The 15,188-nt window shown below is 37.8% G+C and overlaps 1 protein-coding gene across 4 annotated transcripts in view; it reads right to left on the bottom strand.

Annotated features, from left to right (window-relative positions):
• The window catches only part of TMEM45A (transmembrane protein 45A), a 90,133-nt gene that overhangs the window by 33,177 nt on the left and 41,768 nt on the right, over nt 1-15,188 (bottom strand). The gene's annotated exons all lie outside the window — the stretch shown is intronic.

Below are 15,188 nucleotides of genomic sequence, written 5' to 3'. Positions count from 1 at the left end.
AGAATGTGTCCCAATGCTATGCGAGGTTTTATATACAAAGAGCACAGCCGTTGAAACATGCTCCATTCGTGTCTAAATTATCTGTGCCAAAAATCAGCTCTAAATCTAACTCACCCTCCTAACCATTCCCGGCTCCGTCAGGCTGTGAGAAACAATCGCTAATCCTGAAAATTAAGCTGAGAATGCACACTAACTTGGAAAAAGTCTCTGCCAGGAGTAATCAAAAAGGAGGCTGAGACAAAGAGAAGCAACTGATTACATTAACATCAATGAGCAGTGGTAATAAAAATAAAAAAATATATATAAATATAAATAATACAACACATAAATAAATAGATTTTTTAAAATATGATTTTTAAAAAACCTTCTTTCCTAAGAGGGAATCAAGCTTCCCACAAAGGGCTAAACTATCCTGGTCTACTGGATAGATAGAATATACTGGACCAGGGGAGTTAGGCTGCTGTTCAGTCAACTCTGACTTGTCATGACCCTATTTGGAATTTTCCTGGCAAAGATACTGGAGGATTTGCCATTTCCTTCTCCAGCTCATTTTATGGATGAGTAAACTGAGGCAAAGAGGGTTAAGTGACTTGCCCAGAGTCACACAGCTAGTAAGTGTCTGAGGTCACATTTGAACTCAAGTCTTCCTGGCTCCAGACCCAATGTTCTATTTGCTAAGCCACCCAGCTGCCCTAACTTATATACACATATGGCACAGGATTTAAGGGAGTTTCAGGAGACAAAAACAGATAGCATTGGATCAATCAATCAGATTCATCATCCCCAAGATGTTAGTTGCCATGAGTACTAATGACATATACTACACAGAAAAAAGTCAAGGTTTTTGGGGACACTAGAGATTGAATAGAACTTAACCTCCAGAGGCTTACAGTCTAAGTTAAAAGACTGAGCCACTAAAATATATATATACATATTTTGCAAGTGCATTGATTTTTTTTAACTTTAGGTATTCAAGTCTGAGATACCACCTCACACCTATCAGATTAGCAAAGCTGACCAAAAAAAGGAAATGATAAATACTGGAGGAAATGTAAGAAAACACGTAAATAATGCACTATTGGCAGAATTGTGAACTGATCCAGCCAGTCAAGAAAACAACTTGGAACTATGGCCAAAAACTATTTAACTATGCATACTTTCTGACTCATACTAGGTCTATACCCTCAAAGTGATCAGAGAAAGAGGGAAAGGATCTATATGCACACAAATATTTACAGCAGCTCTTTTCAGGGTGGAAAAGAATTGGAAACTTAGGCAATGCCCATCAATTAGAGAACTGCTAAACAAATTATGATATATGAAAGTGATGCAATACTATTGTGCTGTAAGAAATGACAAAGGTGATGACTAGTTGTATGAACTAATATGGAGTGTAATAAGCAGAACCAGGAGAATAATTACAACAATATCATAAGTATCAATAATAACAACAATATTATACATACAAACAACTTGATGAAACATGGTACTGTTGTATGTGTGGGTGTAGGATTGTGTGGTTATTATCCATTCACCAGGCAAAGATAATAATCTGAAATTGCTGAAAGACCATACAGTGATATAATTTTCTTGTTGTTAAAAAAAAAAAAGCATTGATTCATTTACTATCATAGGATTACAGATTTAAAGCTATATAAGATCTTGGAGCTCATCTAGCATAACCCAGTTATTTTACCATTGAGGAAACGAGGCCCAGTGAGTTTAAATGACTTGCCCAATGGGCAGCTAGGTGGCACAGTGGATAGAGCACCAGCCCTGAAGTCAGGAGGACCTGAGTTCAAATCCGGCCTCAGACCAAACACTTGACACGTACTAGCTGTGTGACCTTGGGCAAGTCACTTAACCCCAATTGCCTCACTAAAAAAAAAAAAAAAGACTTGCCCAAAGTCATAAATGTGCAAGGTTGCAAAGCCTCCTACAATACTAACACTGGTATTAACACCAACATTAGCAACTGCATCCGAGGCTAAGGAATGATAGTGTCACTCAAATTCTGTATTTCCTTCTTTTTTTAAAAAAAGTATAACAGGGGATTAGCCAATAAATGCAATCTCTACTAGCATGCACAAATTGCCATTGATGCAGCTTCTCACATGGAAGAGTCTGGGGAGATTATGTCTGGTTAAGTCATGAAGTAATGGAAGTACCCTGGAGAGACTTTAGAGCATATGTAGCCATCCTGTAGCTGATTTCTGATCTACTAACCACAGAATGGCAACAGCCTCTTAGATGGGCCTGCAGTTGCAGATCTGACCTTCGTATGCCTAGGCCTCTTCCTCTCTCCTCTGTCAGATCTCTTCTCTTGAATAGACTCCTTCAACAATTAGGAGAGATAATGCCGTAAGGAGAGAGGCCTTGGGCCCTCTCCACCCAAGGCCAATAGGGGACCATAAGTCTTGGCTGTTTTAGCTTCAGAGTTAGTTCTTTTGTTTAAAGCAATAGATGTTAGAGGTGACAACCCAGTGATGTTAAAAAGGTCAGGAGACAAACAAAATCTAGAACTCCAGGAGTTTAGACCATGCTCAGTTTTGCAGGCAACCTAGCACTAATGTTTAGAGGGTCAAGGAGTGACTTGTAGACCCAATCCAGCCATAGCTGAGACGGGGCTCCTCAAGAAAGTCAGATACGGAGGCCTCACCAGGTAGAGATGAGATGTGTGTTTGAAGAGTAATATCACATTAAAATGACTAGCTCATTTTATGTGTAGGAAACAATATAATGGTCCCTAGGGCCCACTTTGTTTCCTTCTATTCAGATTTAAGGAGTTTATTTTAAATGAAAAGTTTTGAGTTCAGCCACAATCACTCCAAAGCCTCAGTTAGGAAACACTCCTAACACTTAGGCAGAGGTTCGGTTCTCTGCCTAAAGTTTCTATCTTCTAGGTCGTCACTGGCCTCTGAGATTGAGTCAAAATTCAGCTTTCTAGAAAGATTTAGGTAATAAAACAGCAAATTACATTATAGTGTTTGTGGATAGACAGAGAGACAGAAGGGGAAGTCAGGGAGAGAGCTGACCTTTTCTTGGGACTGCCCTCAACCTAGCTCTTTTTCATCTCATCTAGCATCTTCATCTTGGCCCATAGGGCCAAGGGGTCTCCGGATATCTCCCTTCACTGACACAACCCAGTCCTCCTTTTGCCCCAAACTCTCAAATCCAGAGTCTCATAATCTCTTCTTCCCCAATTCTAAAATGGCTTCTCCCTTTTATACAAAGCCCTTAGGGCATGACCCAATCTCTCACACAATGGCTCTGATTGACTCAAAAAGGTACACAGGGCCCTACTAACACTCAGTTGTGATTACTTGATTTAATTCCAAAAAAAGCACACCTAGTCAAGGCATCTAGGACAAATGGGGTAGTCCCGACTGATATCACCCTTACCCTCTCCTCTCAGTTTTAATATTTGTCGTCCTCAGCAAATCTACTGGAGTTTGCATGACAAAGGTCAGAATCTGCTTAGCTCTTTAGTGATTTCACAAGGTTTGGCATTAAGTGATTTGAAAAAAAAGTCTTTGCTGTATAGTTTATAACCAAATTTGGCAACATTTTTCTCTATATATAAGATTTAAACTTCCCATGAAGAAGAAAACTCTGCTCTTCTGATCCCTAGATTAGTTTCTCTCATCCTGAGCTGGAAAGAAACACAACCCAGAGTCTTCACCTTCCCTTCCAAGGCAGTCAGGATGTGCCTTGCTGGAATAATCATTACATTCACACAATGATAACGTTGGTAGGCAATGCAAAATAGCCAGATTAATTTCCTAACAGCAAATTAAGCATGGTTGACAAATTACACAACACATGCACAATGCTAATACAAACCAAACAAATGTACAATAAATAAGAAAAATAATAAAGGAGGAGCATGCAGCAATATGAGTAATTGTTTCCCCAGTTTCACCTGGGACATTGTAAAGTTAGGCCACTCACCCATCAGATGCCCTTGGTTTTTTTGTGACCTGCTAACCTATCTATCCTATACCAGTGCTACATTAAGGTACTGGCAGATCCTCATATGAATTCTAGTCCTGACTGCTTAAATTTGGGCTTATGGAGGAGCCAGGTGACCTAGTGTAGCACTGTACTTAGTTCTTGAGGTACAATATGCAAAGTCTTCTTCATTTCAAATATCTGCTTCTGAACCTCTTTGGATCAGGCAGGCTTTGTATGACCCCCAAGTGGTCTCTTTGGTTTAGAGTCCTCCAAGAAAAATGTTCATGGTCTGAACTACTCCCTTATGGAGTTCACAACTAACTTACCTATTAGCAATGAGTGATTGTGGCATACCATCTTTATAAGGCTACTCATGCACTAAAAATATTTGTCTTCTTGTTAAACTTCCATCCCAACTGTTCCTTCCATGCCTCTGGTGCCAGGAAATCTCCCAAATCAGATTTCTCTGGATCTACATCAAAAGTTGAAAGTCGAAAGCAGAAAATTGGGGGAAAAAAGTTTAGAGCAAGCTTCTCTGATAAAGGCCCCATTTCTCAAATATATGGAAAATTGAGTCAAATTTATAAAAATACAAGTCATTCCTCAATTGATAAATGATCAAGGGGTAGGAACAGACAGTTTTCAGACAAAGAAATCACAGCTATCTATAGCCATATAAAAATGCTCTAAATCACTATTGATCAGAAAAATGCAAAGTAAAACAACTCTAAGGTATCACCTCATACCTATCAGATTGGCTAATATGATAGAAAAAAAATCATAAATGTTGGAGGGGATGTGGGAAAATTGAAACACTAATATCCAGGCAATAAGAATGAGGATACTTCTTTTGCCAATAAAATCTTTTATTCAGTCATCCCCAACAAACTATGGCAGGGAAAGACCTAGGTTTGGCTGGTGTGCCAGTAACAGGATATCCAAACATTCCACCCAATACACTTCAGGGGAGCACCCCTGATGCTCTAACTGAAGCCAACCATAGCTGGGTGGGTCACGTACTGGCCCCGTGTCTAAGTTTTTATTTAAACACTTGCCAGATTCCACACTACCCTTCTGAAATGCTAGCCACTCCCCTTAGGACTTCAGGGAATGTGTAATTGAACTGTGAGTGTAAGGGACTGATGAGAACAAATAAGGACAGTGGAACTATGTCCCAACTCTCCCACAGGAATGTGCATTTGCACGTAGCTGTGTAACTGCCCCACTTTTCCCTGTACTAGTTGGACCACATGTGAATTATGGGATTTGTTTCTACAGTTAACAGTACGTTCATTTTAAAAAGAGTCACTGAGAAAGCAGAGGATACTAAGAGCACTAAGATACTAAGACAGGGAAAAGCTCGAAATCATGCCAAACAAAACTTTTTTTTAAAGGGGCTGGGGATGTTTAACCTGAAGAAGAAACAACTTAGGCGAAATATCCAGTCTGGGTGAGCCTTTGCCTAGGGGAAGAAGCCCCTGTCCTTGATACCCTCCATTAGGGTTTAGGGCAAGCCAGCTCATGAAAGAAAAAACTAGCCAGAGAAGTCCAAATGGAAATAGCTTCTTCTATCTCATGATCAAGCCTCATGATCAGCAGGAGGAGCTGAAGACATTTAGCCCATCTCGTCATTAAATGTGCACCAATCGGGGTTGAGTTTCACTTGTCAGGGAAGTTCCCTCTCACAAGGGATTTAAGGCATTCCAGAGTTTTCTTTGGTATCTTTGGTTACTGAGAGAAACCACTCATCATCAATTTATTGATCCTAGGCTAGCCTAATCAATAAATTGATTATTAATTACCTGGAAACTCTGTCTTGGAAATTTTCATTCATCACAAAGCAAAAGGTTAAGGAACCCTGATATAGAAGCACTCCACCTTTGATATCACAGAAAGAGGGGCCAATTACTGAAGTTTTATGGGGCATTGAAGGTTCTAGGCATGGAAGATTACAGACAGGAGCAGGTTGGGGTGCCAGGCAGGAGAAAATAGAAGAGACAGCCTGTCACAAGCAAGGCTAGTCCTAGAAAACCAGATATGCTTTCTGGATCACCTCATCTCCTAACTCACCTGTCTACCTCCACATACTTCTCTCACTCCATCTTATCTATCCTACATATTACCACATTAGGAAATCTCTAACTGGCAGTAGATGTACGATTTCATTAGTACAGGGAACTCCCAGATGAGGAAACTCTCTCCCAATCAATGCAAATCAGTACCTATTGTATACCTTCAAGTATAAGAATTGCCTAAAACATTGAGAGGTTAATGACTTGCCCAGAGTTCATCCTGAAATTAATCTTTGTTAAGCACAGCTGATTACTTCCTGACTCATAAACACTCTTTCCCTCTCTCTTCCTTTCCTCTTTTCCTCTCCCTTTTTCTCTCTCCCCACTCCCTCTCACTCTCTCCTTCCTCTCCCCCTTTCTCCCCTCCCTCTCTCTTCCCTCCTTCTCATCTTCCTTCAGTTTCTCCCCACTATTTTCTTAAATTTTTTTCAATCAACAAAAATACACCTTTTTTCTTTCCCACTTCCCCTGCCCAATCAAGAAAGAAAAATGAAGCCCCTATTGCAAGCACGTATAGTTAAGTAAAACAAATTGTTGCATTGGTCATGTCCAAATACATACATACATACATACATACATACATACATACACACATGTGTACACATGTGTGTATATATTTATCTATATCTATCTGTTCCCTAAGTTCTTCACATCTCTATCACGAGAGGGGACTATGTCTCATAATAAACCCTCTAGAATTGTGGTTGATGGTTGTGTTAATCAAAGTTGCCAAGCTTTTCAAAATTGTTTGTTTATAATACTGTTGTGATCATATAAATTGTTCTCCACTCTGCAACAGTTCATATGAATTTCCCCAGGTTTCCCTAAAACAGTACTTCTCAAAGTGTGGTCCAGGACCCCCTGGGGATCCTCAAGACCTTTTCAGGGAGATCTGCAGGGTCAGAACCATTTTCATAATAATACTAACACTTTAAATTTCTGATACGGTAAATATCAACAAACACAGCACACAAAAACAAAAATTCTTGGGGGATGGAGGTCCTTGATAATTTTTAAGAGTATAAAAAGGGAGGGGCAGAGCCAAGATGGTGGAGTGAAAGCAGGGACAAGCCTGAGCTCTCCCTCAAACTTCTTCAAATACCTTTAAAAAGTGACTGAACAGATTCTAGAGTGTCAGAACCCACAAAGAGACAGAGTGAGGCAGATTTCCAGCCCAAGATAACCTGGAAGGTCAACAGGAAAGGTCTGTTGCATCAGACTGAGTGAGGAGTTCGGTCTAGCACGGGCCACCGGCGTGCAGACCCAGCCCCAGCAAACCTGGAGAAGGCCTCAGGGACCTGAATCACTGGCAGTGGTGGCGGTTTCCAGACTTCTCACCACACCACACCACAACCACCAAAGACAACTTAGAAGGTCAATCGGAAAGATCTGCCCGACCTGGGTGGGAGAGGAATATGGTCTCCCCCTTCGACAGGCAGGACCTGTGGGTCCTGTGCCTCAGAAGCAGAGATCAATTTTAAAAGCTAGAAAAAAGGCAAACATGGACAAGAAGCAACAAAGAAAAACAATTATCATAAAGAAGTATCATGGTGATAGGGAAGATCAAAACACAAATTCAGGAGAGGACAACACTGCCAATATACCTATATCTGAAACCTCAAAGGGGAATATGAACTGGTCTCAAGCCCAAAAAGTCTTCTTGGAAGAGCTCAAGAAGGATTTTAAACATCAAATAAGAGAGGTAGAAGAAAAATTGAACAACTCCTTTAAAAATACAATTGACAAAATGGAAAAAAAAATACATTGAAGAAAATAACTCCTTAAGAAGCAGAACTGGCCAAATGGAAAAGGAGGTACAAAAGTTAACTGAAGAAAATAATTTGTTAAAAATTAGAATTGGGCAAGTGGAAGCTAATGACTATAAGAGAGCAAAAATTCATCAAACAAAATCAAAAGAATGAAAAAATAGAAGAAAATGTAAAATACCTCATTGGAAAAAAACAACTGACCTGGAAAATAGACCAAGAGATATAATTTGTAGGAGAGATAATTTAAGAATTATTGGTCTACCTGAAAGCCATGATCAAAAAATGTTATTCAAAAAAATAGTCTGAACAGCATCTTTCAAGAAATCATCAAGGAAAACTGCCCTGAGGTCCTAGAAGCAGACGGTAAAATAGTCATTGAAAGAATCCACCAATCACCTCCTGAAAGAGATTCCAAATTGAAAACACCAAGGAATACTGTAACCAAATTCCAGAATTATCAGATCAAGGAGAAAATACTGCAAGCAGTCAGAAAGAAACAATTCAAATATTGTGGAACCACAGTCAGGATTACGCAGGACTTTGCAGCTTCTATATTAAAAGATCAAAGGACTTGGAATATGATATTCTGTGAGGCAAAGGAGCTTGGATTATAACCAAGGATCAACTACCCAGTGAAATTGAGCATAATCTTTCAAGTGAGGAGATGGAAATTCAATGAAATAGGGGACGTCCAGCCTTTCCTAATGAAAAGACCAGAACTCAACAGAAAATTTGATCTTCAACTACAAGACTCAAGAGAGGCATAAAAAGGTAAACAATTATTCAATATGGGCAAACTGTTTACATTCCTACAAGGAAAGATGATACTTATAATTCTTGAGAACTGTACCTTTATTATGACATTTAGAAGGGATATGTATAGACAGAGGGGGTGGGTTTAAGTTGACTGTGATGTGATGATAAAAAAACCTAATTAAGTGGTGAAAAGAGAAAAGAGGAAAAGAGGAGGCAGAAAAGAGTAAATTACAACACATGAAGAGGCATAAACACATATTACAGTAGAATGAAAGAAGGAAGGGAGATGAGCATTGTTTGAACTTTACTCTCATCAGATTTGGCTCAAGGAAGGAATAACATACTCAGGCATAGAAATCTAACTTGCCACACAGGCAATAGAAGGAGAAAGGGGAAAGAAAAGAAAGGGGAAGGATAGAAGGGAAAGAAGAAGTAGTAAGGGAAAAAAGGAAAGAAAAGGGAGGGAGCTGATAGAAAGGAGGGCAGATTCAGGGAGGTAGTGATCGAAAGCAAAACTCTAGTGAGGAGGGAAAGGGAGAAAGGAGGAGGAAAAGCATAAATGGGGAGGGGAGATAGGATGGAGAAAAAGCCACAGATAGTAATTATAACTGTGAAGGTGAATGGAATGAATTCTTCCATAAAACAGAAGTGGATAGCAGAATGGATTAAAAACCATAATCCTCTAAGATGTTTACAAGAAACACATTTGAAACAGAAGGATACCCACAGAGTAAAGGCAAAAGGCTGGAGCAGAATATATTATGCTTCAGCTGAAGTAAAAAAAAAAAAAAAGCAGGGGTAGCAATCCTGATCTCAGACAAAGCAAAAGCAAAAATAGATCTTATCAAAAGAGATAAGGAAGGAAACTACATCCTGCTAAAAGGCACCATAGACAATGAAGTAATACCATTACTAAACATATATGCACCAAGTGGTATAGCATCCAAATTCTTACAGGAAAAAGTTAAAGGAGTTATAGGAAGAAACAGCAGCAAAATTATACTAGTGGGGGACCTCAATCTCCCTGTCTCTGAACTAAATAAGTCTAACCACAAAATAAACAAGAAAGAAGTTAAGGAAGTGAACAGAATTAGAAAAGTTAGATATGGTAGACTTCTGTAGAAAACTGAATGAAGATAGAAAGAAATATACCTTTATCTCAGCAGTACATGGCCCCTACACAAAAACTGACCATGTACTAGAGCATAAAAACCTCACAATCCAATGTACAAAGGCAGAAATATTAAATGCATCTTTTTCAGATCATGATGCAATAAAAATTATATATAATGAAGGGCCAAGGAAAGATAGACTAAAAATTAATTAGAAACTAAATAATCTAATCCTAAAGAATGAGTAGGTCAAACAAAAAATCATAGAAACAATCAATAACTTCATTCAAGAGAATGACAATAATGAGACAATGTACCAAAACTTAGGGGATGCAGCAAAAGAGGTTCTTAGGGGAAGTTTTATATCTCTAAATGCTTACATGAATAAAATAGAGAAAGAGGAGATCAATGAATCAGGCATGCAACTAAAAAAGCCAGCAAAAGAACAAATTTAAAATCCTCAATTAAATGCCAAATTAGAAATTCTGAAAACCAAAGGAGAGATTAACAAAATAGAAATTAAGAAAAATTTTGAACGAATAAATAAAACTAAGAGCCGGTTTTATGAAAAAAATAAAATAGATAAACCTTTGGTTAATTTGATTTTAAAAAAGAAGGAAGAAAACCAAATTACCAGCATCAAAAATGAAAAGGGTGAGTTCACCACCAATGAAGAGGCAATTAAAACAATAATTAGGTACTATTTTACCCAACTGTATGCCGATAAATTTGATAATCTTAGTGAAATGGATGAATATTCACAAAAATATAAATTGCCCAGATTAACAGAAGAGGAAATAAAATACTTAATTAACTCCATTTCAGAAAAAAAAAAATTGAACAAGCCATAAATGAACTCCCTAGGAAAAAATCTCCAGGGCCAGATGGATTTATATGCGAATTCTATCAAACATTTAAAGAACAATTAATTCCAATATTATATAAACTATTTGGTAAAATAGGTGAAAAAGGAATCCTACCAAATTCTTTTTATGATACAAATATGGTACTGACATCTAAACCAGGAAGAGTCAACACAGAGAAAGAAAATTATAGACCAATTTCCCTAATGCAAATACATGCAAAATTTTTAAATAAAATATTAGCAAAAATATTATAGCAACTTATCACAAGAATAATACACTATGATCAGGTAGGATTTATACCAGTAATGCAGGGCTGGTTCAATATTAGGAAAACTACCAGCATAATTGACCATACCAATCACAAAACTTACAGAAACCATGTGATTATCTCAATAGATTTTTTTTGATGTAACAATCAGAGCTTCATAGAAAATTTGAATAACAAACACATGATGTAAATAAAGCTTTTGACAAAATACAACACACACTCCTATTAAAAACACTGGAGAGCATAGGAATAAATAAGGTCTCCCTTAAAATGATAAGTAACATCTACGTAAAACCATCAGCAAGCATTATATGTAATGGGGATAAGCTAGAAGTATTTCCAATAAGGTCAGGGGTGAAATAAGGATGTCCATTATCACCACTGTTATTTAATACCTATAATTAGCTTTAGCAATAAGAGAAGAAAAAGAAATTGGAGGAATTAGAATAGGCAAAGAAGAAACAAAGCTATCACTCTTTGCAGATGGTATGATGATATACTTAGAGAATCCTAGAGAATCAAGTAAAAAACTACTTGAAATAATAAACAACTTCAGCAAAGTTGCAGGATATAAAATAAACCCACATAAATCACTGGCATTTCTATATATTACTAACAAAGCCCAACAGCAAGAGATAGAAAGAGAAATTCCATTTACTGTAGACATAAAATATTTGAGAGGCTACCTGCCAAAACAAACTCAGGAACTATATGAACACAATTACAAAACACTTTTCACACAAATAAAGTCAGATCTAAATAACTGGAAAACATCAATTGCTCATGGGTAGGCCAAGCTAATATAATAAAAATGAAAGTTCTACTTAAATTAATTTACCTATTTAGTGCCATACCAATCAAACTACCAAAAAATATTTTATAAAGCTAGAGAAAATAATAACAAAATTCATCTGGAAGAACAAAGCATCCAGAATATCAAGGGAATTAATGAAAAGAAATGCTAGGAAAGGTGACCGAGCCATACCAGATCTTAAATTGTATTATAAAGCAGCAATCAACAAAACTACTTGGTATTAGCTAAGAAATACAGTGGTGGATCAGTGGAATAGGTTAGGGACACAAGACACAGTAGTCAATGACTATAGTAATGTACTGTTTGATAAACTCAAAGACCCCACTTTCTGGGATAAAAACTCACTATTTGACAAAAACACAGTGTACCAAAAAAAAATCAAAATGGGTATATGATTTAGATATAAAGGCTGATACTATAAGCAAACTGAGAGGGCAAGAAATAGTTTACCTGTCAGATTTATGGAGAACAGAAGAATTTATGACCAAACAAGAGATAGAGAACAATATTAAATGCAAAATTGATGATTTTGATTACATTAAATTGAAAAGTTTTTGCACAAACAAAGCCAATGCAACCAAGATTAAGAGGGAAGCAGAAAACTGGGGAAGAATTTTTACAACCAGTGTCTGTGATAAAGGCCTCATTTCCAAAATATATAGAGAACTGAGTCAAATTTATATTTATATAAATTTACATAACAATACAAGTCATTCCCCAATTGATAAATGGTCAAAGGATATGAACAGGCAGTTTTGAGATGAAGAAATTAAAGCTATCTATAGTCATATGAAAAAATGCTCTAAATCACTATTGATTAGAGAAATGCAAATCAAAACAATTCTGAGGTATCACATCACACCTATCAGATTGGCTAACATGACAAAACAGTAAAGTTATAAATGCTGGAGAAGATGTGAGAAAATTGGGCAGATAGGTGGCACAGTGGATAGAGCACTGACCCTGGATTCAGGAGGACCTGAGTTCAAATCCGGTCTCAGACCCATAATACTTACTAGCTGCGTAACCCTGGGCAAGTCACTTAACCCCATAGCCTAGCCAAAAAAAAAAAAAAAGATGTGAGAAAATTGTAACACTAATGCACTGCTGGTGGAATTAGGGGCTGATTCAACCATTCTGTAGAGCAATTTGGAATTATGCCCAAAGGGCTATAAAAATATGCATACCCTTTGACCCAGCAATAGCACTTCTAGGTCTATATCCTAAAGAGATCATACAAATGGGAAAAGGACCCACATGTACAAAAATATTTATAGCAGTTCTTTTCGCAATGGCAAATAATTGGAAATTGAAGAGATACCCATCAATTGGGGAATGGCTGAACAAGTTGTGGTATATGAATGGAATGGAATACTATTGTGCTATAAGAAATGATGAGCAGGCAGATTTCAGAAAAACCTGGAAAGACTTATATGAACTGACACTGAGTGAAGTGAGCAGAACCAGGAGAATATTGTATGCAGTAACAGCCACAATGTGCGATGATTAACTTTCATAGACTTAGCCCTTCTCAGCAATGCAAGGATCTAAGACCACTCCAAAGGACTCATGATGGAAAATGCTGTCCACATCCAGAAAAAGAACTATGGAATCTGAATATAGATCAAAGCGTATTATTTGCTCTCTCTTTTTTTCTCTCTTTTTTTTTTGTTTGTTTCTTCTTTCTCATGGTTTCTTCCATTGGTTCTAATTCTTCTTTACAACATGACTAATGTGAAAATAGGTTCAATATGAATGTATACATAGAGCTTATATCAAATTGCATGCCATCTTGGCAGAGGGGAGAGATGGGGAAAAAATTTGGAACCCAAAATCTTACGGAAGTGAATGTTGAAAACTAAAAATAAATAAATAAATAAAATTTTTAAAAAGAGTAGAAAAGGGTCATGAGGCCAAAAGTTTGAGAATCACTGCTCTAAAGATATTCCCTTCATCAATTCTGAAAGCATACTAGTTTCCCATCACATTCACATATCATCATGAGTTATTCAATCATTCCCTAATTGATAGGCAGCCCCACAGTTTCCAGTTCTTTGCCACCACAAAGAGATCTGCTATACATACTTTTGTACATCATTAGAATCTGTTTTGCTTAGGACTAATCCCCTCTTTAACCTCTTTTCCCTCTTATTCTCCTCCTCATCCTTCCCCATTCAACAGTTTCCCTATTGAAGGAAATGTATTTCTGTACCCAGTTATATGCATTCTTCCTTCCTTCGACCAACTGAAATGAAAATGGGGCTCAAATGTTGCCTGCTCTCCCCAATTCTTCCCCCTTGTTTGTACAGAGTTCTACTAGCTCACTACAATTATGTGAGGTAATTTTCTCCATCCTGTTCTTCTTCCTCTCCCTTTGCATCCTTCTTTTAAGATCATCAAAACACAATAAAACCACTCCCAGGGCCTCTGTCTAATTGGACTCCCTCTATCACCCCTGATGATGATAGGGTTCTGAGAGGACACATGTATCATCTCCCATATGAGAATGTAAACAGTTCATCTTGTTTAGTCCTCTAGGATTGTTTCCTCATGTTTACCTTTTTAGGTGTCTCATGATTCTTGTGTTTGTAATTCAAATTTTCTATAAAGCTCTGATCTTTTCATCAGGAATGCTTAGAAGCCCTCTATTTCATTCAAAATCCATTTTTCCTGGTAGGATTATATTCCGCTTTTCTGGATGTGTTATTCTTGACTGTAAACCCATGTCCTTTGCCTTCTGAAATACTGTGTTCCAAGCTCTCAGCTCCTTTATATGTGTGGCTGCTAAATCGTGAATGACCCTGACTATGGCTCCTTGGTATTAAACTCTTTCTTTCTGGCTGCTGGAAGTATATTTTTCTTTGACTTGGAAGCTCTGGGTCCCTAGTCTGATCTATCCCTGAGATCCTTTGAGGCTTTGCCTGTAGATGTTTTGGAGTCATTCTCTTCTTCTAGCTTTGGGTCTCAAGCTTCCTTATCATCATGATAGTTTTTATGGTGGGATTATTTTTTTTTGTTTCCTCATTCTTCCAGACTACCTCCTGACTTTGGACTTGATATTATAGCAGAGCTCTCTGAACTTCTGGAGGGAATTTCTGGGTAAAGTTTTCTTCCTCTTAGATCCTGCTGCTACTTAACTGAAGTACTGGATCATGTTACTCCAAGATCTCTGGGACAGATCAGACTGGGGGCCTGAAAGCTTTCAGTACTCCCAAAGTGGTATGATCCAAGGTAAAAATCTGATCACTGCCCTTTTACTCAGAGCTCTGCAAGTTTCTGACCTGAGTTTGGGTCTGAGCAATACACCTGTGGGCTTGCCCCTAGTTGGGGTTTCAGAAGACTGCTGCTGGACTCAGTTACTGTCAATCAGCTAGAAAGCTCTGCTGGTTTAGAGTGAGAAAATTTCAGGCTCTCCTTTGATCTGAAGTTCCTGCTCCTGTTATTTCACTACAGACTTTAGATTGTGCTGGAGGCTGGAACTGATTTTTCACTTTGCTCCTGGAATCAGAGCCACATAGCTACTACTACTACTACTACTACTACTACTACTACTACTACTACTACTACTACTACTACT

This window comes from Vombatus ursinus, unplaced genomic scaffold, assembly GCF_900497805.2.
Source record: "Vombatus ursinus unplaced genomic scaffold, bare-nosed wombat genome assembly UNPS02001419.1, whole genome shotgun sequence".
NCBI lineage: Eukaryota > Metazoa > Chordata > Mammalia > Diprotodontia > Vombatidae > Vombatus > Vombatus ursinus.
This window is presented reverse-complemented; position numbering and strand designations above follow the sequence as displayed.